Source organism: Sinocyclocheilus rhinocerous, unplaced genomic scaffold, assembly GCF_001515625.1.
Source record: "Sinocyclocheilus rhinocerous isolate Xijiao unplaced genomic scaffold, SAMN03320098_v1.1 scaffold1553, whole genome shotgun sequence".
NCBI lineage: Eukaryota > Metazoa > Chordata > Actinopteri > Cypriniformes > Cyprinidae > Sinocyclocheilus > Sinocyclocheilus rhinocerous.
The window spans coordinates 310715-320096 of record NW_015639764.1 but is presented as its reverse complement, the minus strand read 5'-3'; the positions used below and the strand labels follow the sequence as shown (position 1 = coordinate 320096).

The 9382-nt window shown below is 37.4% G+C and overlaps 1 pseudogene; it reads left to right on the top strand.

Moving 5' to 3' along the window:
* The first annotated feature begins 7682 nt into the window (after positions 1–7682).
* The window catches only part of LOC107751631 (nuclear factor 7, ovary-like), a 5227-nt pseudogene continuing 3527 nt past the window's right edge, over positions 7683–9382 (top strand).

Sequence of the window (9382 nt, the reverse complement as noted above, 5' to 3'; positions counted from 1 at the left end):
CCAGATCCACAGATGCCTTCTGGAGCGTCCAATATTTATACCAATATTTTTTTAATTGCCCGTTAAAGTTTTATATTTGAATATTACACAACACACTGATCCTTTAACAATGCATTGACGCACAAATGCAAATACTGCCCTAAGAAAATATTGATTTTATGAACTTTTTACTTGTACCGATATTTTAAATTAGCCTTTAAACTTAGCTTTATTGCATGGCAAAAAACAAACAAAAAAAACCTTACCTTACAAATGGATTGCCAGAACCCACTGATCTAATGGTGTTTATGCAATTTTATTTATTTAATTTTTTTTGCATGTGATGTAACTGTGACTTCCCACTTTTAATACTTTTTTATTGTAGTTTTTAGAACAAAGAACATACAAGGGCAATAACATTTAAAATAAATCAAAACAAATACAAAAAAATTTAATAGGAAAAGCAATAAGAAAATCACATGTCTGTAAACAAGTACAAATAATTACAAATTATTCAAAGAATAGATTTAAGGCTTTAAAGTAATTTACAGTTGTTGTTGTTGTTGTTGTTTATTTATTTATTTATTTTTTGCTTTGTTATTTTTTAACGTGTAGGCCTACAGGTAGTGACCTATTTCTATTTTAAAATGAGTAAAATTAGTTTTTTTCACTGCCCATTTACATTTGTGAATAAAGAATTTTCCATATATAATGAGTAAATTCACAATATACCAAATTTTGAAGTCAACAGTATACACATAAAAAAATAAAACATCCTTTTCTTTGAGTTGCAATTCAATATTAGTACTTTGTTTAACAAAAAAAAACAAAAAACAAATCACACCAAAATAATTTTGTATAAATACAATCATAAAATAAAAGGACAATACTCTCATTTTCCTCAATGTTAATGTCTTTACAAAACTTTGCAATTACCTGTTTTACAGGATAAATACGATGAACAATCTTGTATGATACTTCTCTCATTTGATTTGTAATACAAAAACGTCTGGAGATCTTAAAGGTTTCTTTCCAGTTGACATCTTGAAATTGTGATCTCCAAAAACCAATGGCTAAAGGAACACTGGAAATTTGGCAAATCGTTCTAAGATAATTATTATTACATTTTTGTTCTTTTATATTTATACCTTCCAGTTTAAGTCTGAAATCTAAATTTGGTTTTTCGACTATATCATTTCCTAATCAATTCCTAAGTTCCAAAGGAATGGCATTAATTACCATCATATAATCCTTAACAGGTATATAAAATGAAAATTTTTCTAAAAACTCTGAATATGTGAGCACATGACCATTACTACTATTCAAAAGTTGTGAAATCAACAAAATATTTTTTTTCTAAACCAATTAACTAAAAAAAAAGAGATTTATTTTGGTGTAATGTATTTATTATTCCAACTTAAGCATTTGTGAGGGGAAAAATTGTGTTTGTATATAATCATCCATGATAACAATGCCTGTTTGTGAAAATTGGAAAGTTTTATGGGAAGCTTGCTAATATTAAAGGTAGGGTATGTAATTTTTCAAAAACACTTTAGAAAACTGATTCGGGCCGAATAGCAAAACAAACTTGTAGCCAATCAGCAATAAGGGGCGTGTCTACTCATGATGTGGAGGAGAGCGCGTTCAGTGCATGGGACGGACATTAGCCGAGCCGAGCGACAGAAAGATAGAGATGGCGGATAAAAAACAAAAGAGGAAAACGTCTGCGGAACGATAAGGCAAAGAAGTAGGACCCGTGTAAATATTGGATCAGCTTTCCAGCGCTGGAGAGAACTCAAGGAGCGGAGGCCTGCGATCGGACGCCGAGGTTGCTTTGTTTCTTCTCAATAGGTGAGTAACACCGTGTCTACAACAGCTAAAGTCTGACTACACTGGACGCGATCAAGCGACCATTGAAAACCATTTGAAATGTGTGTCAGCACGTCATAAATAGAACCCGGCAGCAGTTTTCTGTCGGGATTTGTTGCGCCGCGCCACTCACGTCCGTAGACACGGTGTAACATTGGTTTTGCTTTGTTTCACAGAACTAATCGTTGCCTGGGTTGCGTACGTATATGTGGGGCGGAGCTATCAAAATAGGGGCAAGACCCTTTTGGGGTAGGGGGCGTGTTTGTTTTGGTGATTTCAAATATCAACATTGGCTACCAGAAATCGCTTACCCTGCCTTTAAAATTACAATCAAGAAGAAATTCAATACCACAGTGTTTATGCAATTGCATGCAACAATCCGGCAGCAATTGACAGCGCTCCATCGCATATGGGCATCGTCAGATTGACAGTACTCTAGCCCAATGATGGTGGGGGATCCAGTGGGGGCAGCAATCATATTTTAGGGTGTCCGTGCCACTCTTTATCACAACCCTGCTAAAATGTAGTGCTCCTGCTGGTCGCGCCCTAGGCGTCTGCCTAGTTTGCCTATGCCTAGAAACGGGCCTGTAACACTTTACAATAAGGTGTCATTTGTTTACATTAGTTCATGTATTAACTAACATGAACAAACATTAACAATACATTTATTACAATATCTATTCATCTTTGTTACTGTAAGTTGATAACAATACAGTTGTTCATTGTTTGTTCATGTTAGTTCACAGTGCATTAACTAATGTTAACAAAGGTAACTTTTGATTTTAATAATGCAGTAGTAAAAGTTCAAATTAATATTAACTAAGATTAACAAATGGTGTACGTCTCGTCCTGTCTGATGATCTGACCAGTGTGAAAGACAGCGGGAACAAACTGCTTCCCGGTAATCCAGAAAGATTTGACAAGTGTTTTGGGTTCAGAGGGTTTGGATGGGTTTGGATGTGGAGGTTAAAGAGAGTTGTTCCTGGAGTCTTGGAGTAACTACAGCATCAAACCAGAGGAAGGGATTCTTTTCCTTTACCAATTGTGTCTGGACTGTGCCGTATGGGCTAAATAAATGGGCTGGTTTCAGTGTTGAACAGGATCTTGAGTGTGTGAGAGTGAATCTGGACTGTGACAGAGGAACAGTGTCGTTCTCTGATCCTGTAACTAACACACATCTACACACATACACACTGAAACTGTCTTTCCGTTCTGGTGTTATAGATTTTCCTCGTAATCGTAGGTCTTAATCTTCCTGCTTTCATCATGTTTCCATTATTTAGTCCATGTAACATGAGTTGAGAAAGAGTGCTGTTGATCTGAATATCAGTACGGCTGTGTTTGGGTCATTGACACAAGGCCACAGCTGATCACATGACTGATATCCAGCACTACAGACACACTCATAGATATGTATACGTAGATTCCTCATTAGCGACTGTTTCTATGGGCCGCTATATTGGCCGTCCGCCATATTGGAAGGGTCAACTTGACGTCATTCAACATAATAATCAATGAATATTCGAAGATGCCACAATCCTTACATATCTATGGTTCCACCCCTCTCTCGCATTCTCACCTGTGAAAGGTTATCCCGTTTCTTCAGGAATTAAAATCACGGCGGTTTCTACAAACATCGGCTGGGCAGGATTGCGGCATCTTCGAATATTCATTTATTATTATGGTGAATGACGTCAAGTTGACCATTGCAAGATTGGCAGACTGCTTGCCTGCTACGTGCTTGGAGCTGTCGAATGAGGCATCTACCTATGGACACACTCACATTCTCATATTGCTTTCATATAACAGTTCAATGATTAACTTAATGATTTCAGATGCAATAAGGCCAGCTATTTTCTTTTTGTCCCAACTGAAGCCAAAGCAGGACTGTGCATTGAAAATTTAGTGAACATATTGACATCTCATATATCTCAGGTACCAATAGTTGCCTTTTATATATTTAATTGTTCCAAAAATAATGAACACTTGTAAACCAGAACTCCGTATCCACAAGCTGAGATGACAGCAGCAGTCTTCTTTAATTAATTCATCTGTGCAAATTAAGTATCAGAGCGTGATAAAAACCCACAAATGTTTCAGTCACACAGTCACATTCCTCAGTGAACTATTTTTCTTTAAAAATAGATTTCAACAATTATGTTTTGAAATGAAACCATAATGTTGCCATGGTGTTGCACTGTAGATCTCTTGTTAAAAATGTAATAGAAAATACTACAGTGTAGACTTACTGACATCTAGTGGTGAAATTGAAACCTTAATTACTATAACCTGACCGTAGAAATAATAAGAAAAAACCCGCCTAAAAATATTTGCACATCCCGTTTCTCAGGTAGAGGATTTTTTTTCATAATAGTAATGCATTTCAATAATTGTTAAGTTAAATAATGGATGTTAGTCAAGGGTCTAACTCTATCACTTCAAAATAAATATAAATATATGTATATTTTTACCCTACCAATGGAAGGGAAAAAATATTTTTCTAATCTTTTGCATTCTCTCGCAAAACCAGCTGAGTTCGGGCAAACACTTTCCTGTTTACTTTACAGCTTGCAGTGGTTCATACAGCTCAGTACGGTCACAATGGAGAGGTTCATAGTTTTATTTCGAACTTGGACTCAAGTATAAAGTGCACGGTTTTGGGACATTCTGACACGCTTAATGTGGCTTAATGTACTAAAACAGTGACAGTTGAGGACCAAATTCAGCATACTATTAACAGACAATCAGAATATTTGAGCCAGAATATGATCGTAACGCGCTAAATTGCACGCTCCCTCATAGAAAGAAAATGCTTAATTATTGGACTAAGACAGTGGTATAAAAATGCAGAATTCGATAATACAGGAAAGCAGATAAGCCCAGAATATGAACAGAAAGTGCTAATTTGCACGTTAAGCGTTTTCCTCCCATAGAAGCTGAAAGAAAACACTTAACGTTGCTTAATTGAAGACTGTGATAAAAAAGACCAAATATAGAGATTATTAAAGGACGCAAAAATGCAAATACTGCCCTAAGAAAATATTGATTTGATGAACTTTTTACTTGTACCGATATTTTAAATTAGCCTTTGAACTTAGCTTTATTGCATGGCAAAAAAAAAAAAAGAAAAAAACCTTACCTTGCTAATGGATTGACAGAACCCACTGATCTAATGGTGTTTATGCAATTTTAATTGTTTTATTTTTTTGCATGTGATGTAACTGTGACTTCCCACTTTTAATACTTAGTGGATTACGTTTGTTTCTGAAGGGAATGCGCCCCCGATCTATATAAATGCGTCTATGTTCGCGCGACTCATTCGTGATACAGCTTCATCTGCAGAAGAGGTGAGTGTAAGGTTTTTTTTAACGAATCTTGGCAAATTGCCTTTCCTAATAATGTGCTAATTAGCAAGTTTCACGATGAATGCAGCTAAAGTAAACAGTCTTTCTGAGAGCGGCTCGGAAGAGAGGGGTGGGGTCAGCAGAGCTCATTAACATTTAAAGGAAAATGCTACAAATCTGCGTGCTCTGTTGCGTCCCATCTCATGAGCTAAGTGAAGTGTCTTGTCTCGCGTGAGTGGATTCTAAATTAAACACCTCTGATTGGCCATTGCCAAAGCCACTAGAAGGCAAGCCCTCGGAAGAGAGGGGCGGGGTCAGCAGAGCTCATTAACATTTAAAGGTAAATGCTACAAATCTGCGTTCTCTGTTGCGTCCCATCTCATGAGCTAAGTGAAGTGTCTTGTCTCGCGTGAGTGGATTCTAAATTAAACACCTCTGATTGGCCATTGCCAAAGCCACTAGAAGGCAAGCCTGCGACCTTTAGCCACAAAAGTGTAACGGCTCATTCTGGCAGTACGTGGGAAAGGAGACCAGAGGCCGTTTTTTTTTATTTTTCTTTTATTTTGATGGACGTCAATGGAGGAGAGGCTTCACTACGCTGAATAAACTGCTTTTTTAGAGGAAACAGCTTATCATTTAATGAATCGACAGCCTATCAGCTAGTCTTCAACATGTTTTACACCAAACAATACTTTTGGATTGAACTCTTTTTAGAGTTTACACCGAAAAAAATGACGTTATACGAGAAGTCACAGACTTTTTGCGACAGGTGGGATACAGCTTATAGCACTTCTCATTCATCCATTGCGTTCAAGAAATCAACAGACATGTCTTGGCTAAACTGCTCAACGCTATAGAAACACATTGAAAACAGAAACCTTTGATGGTCTCCAGAGAACAAACACTAATACGCACTGGATCGTTTGCCAAATCTGTTTCTCCAGTATGCTATTATTACAGCTTCGGGCCTGTATGAAAATGTAAACAAAAGCTCAATAACCTTTTTATTTAAAGTATTAATTTATTTTCCGTAGACCCGTCTATTGCATTATGATTGCAAGCAGTATCAATACCCCGATAGCACACATACATCATGGAAATGTCTGTTTGACGTCTGCATTTACTTCTGCAAGACGTATTTTTTTAGAGTGTTTGCTCATCTGCAATACGTCTACAGGACGTTTCCTATCAAATGTCAAATAGACGTTTAGAAGATGTCTTTAAGATGTTTATGATTTAGAATGCATGTAAAACTGACATCTTAAAGACGTCTGTCAGATGTTTGTACACAGCAGATGCTTTCCAGATGAAGCGATCTTTAACAGACATCTTGCAGACTTACACGTGCTGTCTGGGTAATGTCAAAATGTGATGTGCAGTCAAATGTCCCAGTGTGTTTTGTCTTTAAACAAATGTTCCAATTCAGTACACTTGTTGTGCTTCATGGAGTTTTTATGTGTTTTATGGACTCAATAGTGTTTCTTAAATGTGGTGATTAAGAAACAATAACGAGAAACAAAATCGAGCTAACCAATCGAACTGCAAAAATGTCAACAATTCTGTGTTTTTCTGTCAATATGGGGTGCTGTGTGTACATTAATGAGGAAAAAAAATTAACTTAAATGATTTTAGCAAATGGCTGCAATATAACAAAGAGTGAAAAATTTAAGGGGGTCTGAATACTTTCCGTACCCACTGTATGTATAGGCTATATGAAGATATTTTTCATCATGTTTTTAAGTAATAAATGGGAAGCAAAGTTATGTTTGTATTGCTATATTCTATTTTTTCCATGGATCTCTGATTTCATTCAGTGTTTTTTGACAATTGATTAAATATCAACGTCTAAAAATTAACTATTACTCTGAGTAGCTTTTGAAAAGAGTACTTTGTTCTTTTACGTCATTACTTTTTTAACACCTGTACTTTTAGTTTTAATTGAGTATTATGTCAGCAAAGTACTTTTACTTGAGTACAAATTTTCAGTACTCTTTCCACCACTGGAAATGCCTGAAAGATCATTTCACGAGAGGCTGCTCACTGTAGAGCCATTGGGTGGAGCTTGACGTCCAGCTCCCCCCACTGGACGTTATGGGTGGAACTAGACGGTCCAACCACACCCTAGCCATAACCAAAGTCCCTTTAAGACAAGTCATTTCACTCGGCGGCTTTGAAACATCTCTCGGGCATGCAAGTACAGCTCCTATCTCTTTAAATGGGGAAACATCAAATTCTCCAGAACTGTTCACCAAGCTTACAATTAAATTTCATATTAGAAATCACCAATGAAATCTGACAACAACTGTCTCATAAATGTTGTTTCTTTTGCTCAAATAGCGTTAAAAAAAGCTTATTTTTCAGGCTCGTCTCAGAACGCTGTTTCTATAGACCAATTACCGCTTTGTAAACATTCAGGATGCGCGCGCATCATGGTTGCAGCGCGCAGCTGCAAGTGACGTAACTGACGTCTACTCGTAATTGGTCTAGCAACCGGAACTTCTAATGGTAGCTGCAGGGACACAATGGCTTTACCGATTAGTGATTGGCTGTTTTATTCAGAAGGCGGGGCTTCCTTCGATAAAGTGGCCATATTGAGCTTTGCATTTTTTCCCATTCAAAACTATACCAGTGACATGCCTTGGGTATTCTATAGTCTTTGCCATAACCCTATTGCTAAACATAACTCCACCCATTATGTCCACAGATGTGAAGCTGGACTAGGTCAAGCTCCACCCATTACGTCCAAAGTGGGGGGATGGGTGTAATTTGGTTCTGCAGTGAGCACTACTTGGCATTTCATGCTTTTCTGTCTTACCTGAATATCTGGACAAAGGAATCGGCGTTCAGTGGAAAACAAAGACAAACACTTTCAAAGCTAATTTTTTTAGAAGTTTGTTTTTGAACCGACAGCAGATCTTTGTGATTTTAGTGTGGTAATTAATTTTTAAACCATCATTCAGAAAGTGAAAGTAAAGTTTAGACTGCTGGAGCTCAAACAGTGAAAATGGATTCACCAGATGAATATGATATTATTCGTCTCCTGTGCTGCCAAATCAAAATGGATCCAGTTGTTCTGTCATGTAGTCACAGTTTTTGTAGAGTGTGCCTTCAACAGTTCTGGAGAACCAAGGAAACTCAGGAGTGTCCTGTCTGCAGGAGAAGATCCTCAAGCGATGATCCCATTTGTGAGGAGCTCTGCAGTTTACACCGTGAGAAACTCGATTTCTTCTGTCTGGAGGACAAACAGCCAGTGTGTTTAGTGTGCAGAGATTCACAGGAACACATCAATCACACATTCAGACCCATCGGTGAAGCCGTTTCATCATATAAGGTAAGACAGCATGGATCTCTTGATCTTAGTGTTTGTCTATCTTTTGTCTTACTTTCTATACTAGATTGCATCTCATGACCTTTGCATTGCATAATATATTATGAACACACTCATATGAACAACCCCCATCTAATCTGTCACTGATACACAGACCTGGGTGATTACATGTAATCTGGATTGCCTAATCAGATTAAAAATCTAATACTCGTAATTAGAGTATATTACATTTTGTAATGCTCATAATCAGATTACAGTTACTTTTTATGGATTACATTATTATGTTATTCACACAATGGCAGTAAATCATTCATAATATATTGATTCTCCCTAATTCTTCATTTTTTCTCTTTTAAAGGGGTCATATGATGCGATTTCAATTTTTCCTTTCTCTTTGGAGTGTTACAAGCTCTTGGTGCATAAAGAAGATCTGTAAAGCTGCAAAGACTAAAGTCTCAAATCCAAAGAGATATTCTTTATAAAAGTTCAGAGTCAGCCACACTTACCTAAAATGGCTCGTTCTAACACGCCCCCACATACCTACGTCACGATCTGGGAAGATTTGCATAACACCGCCCAAATGTTCACGCAAAGAAAGAAGGCGTAACTTTTATTCTCGCTGTAGTATTGTTGCCGCTGCCGCCATGTCCTGAAGACGCTGTGTCGTTGTGAAAGCGAAACTACTTTGTTTGCTCTTCCAAAAGAGGACGATATCCGCTTCGTCATACCTGGAGCTGATCTGTGCTGGTCGCTGAGGGAATACATCAACTTAGTGCTGTGGATCGCCGGCACATTTTATGGAGGACTGTTTACTGATCCTGGGAGAGTAACGTTAGACTAAAATGCCAGCAGTTCTGACTCA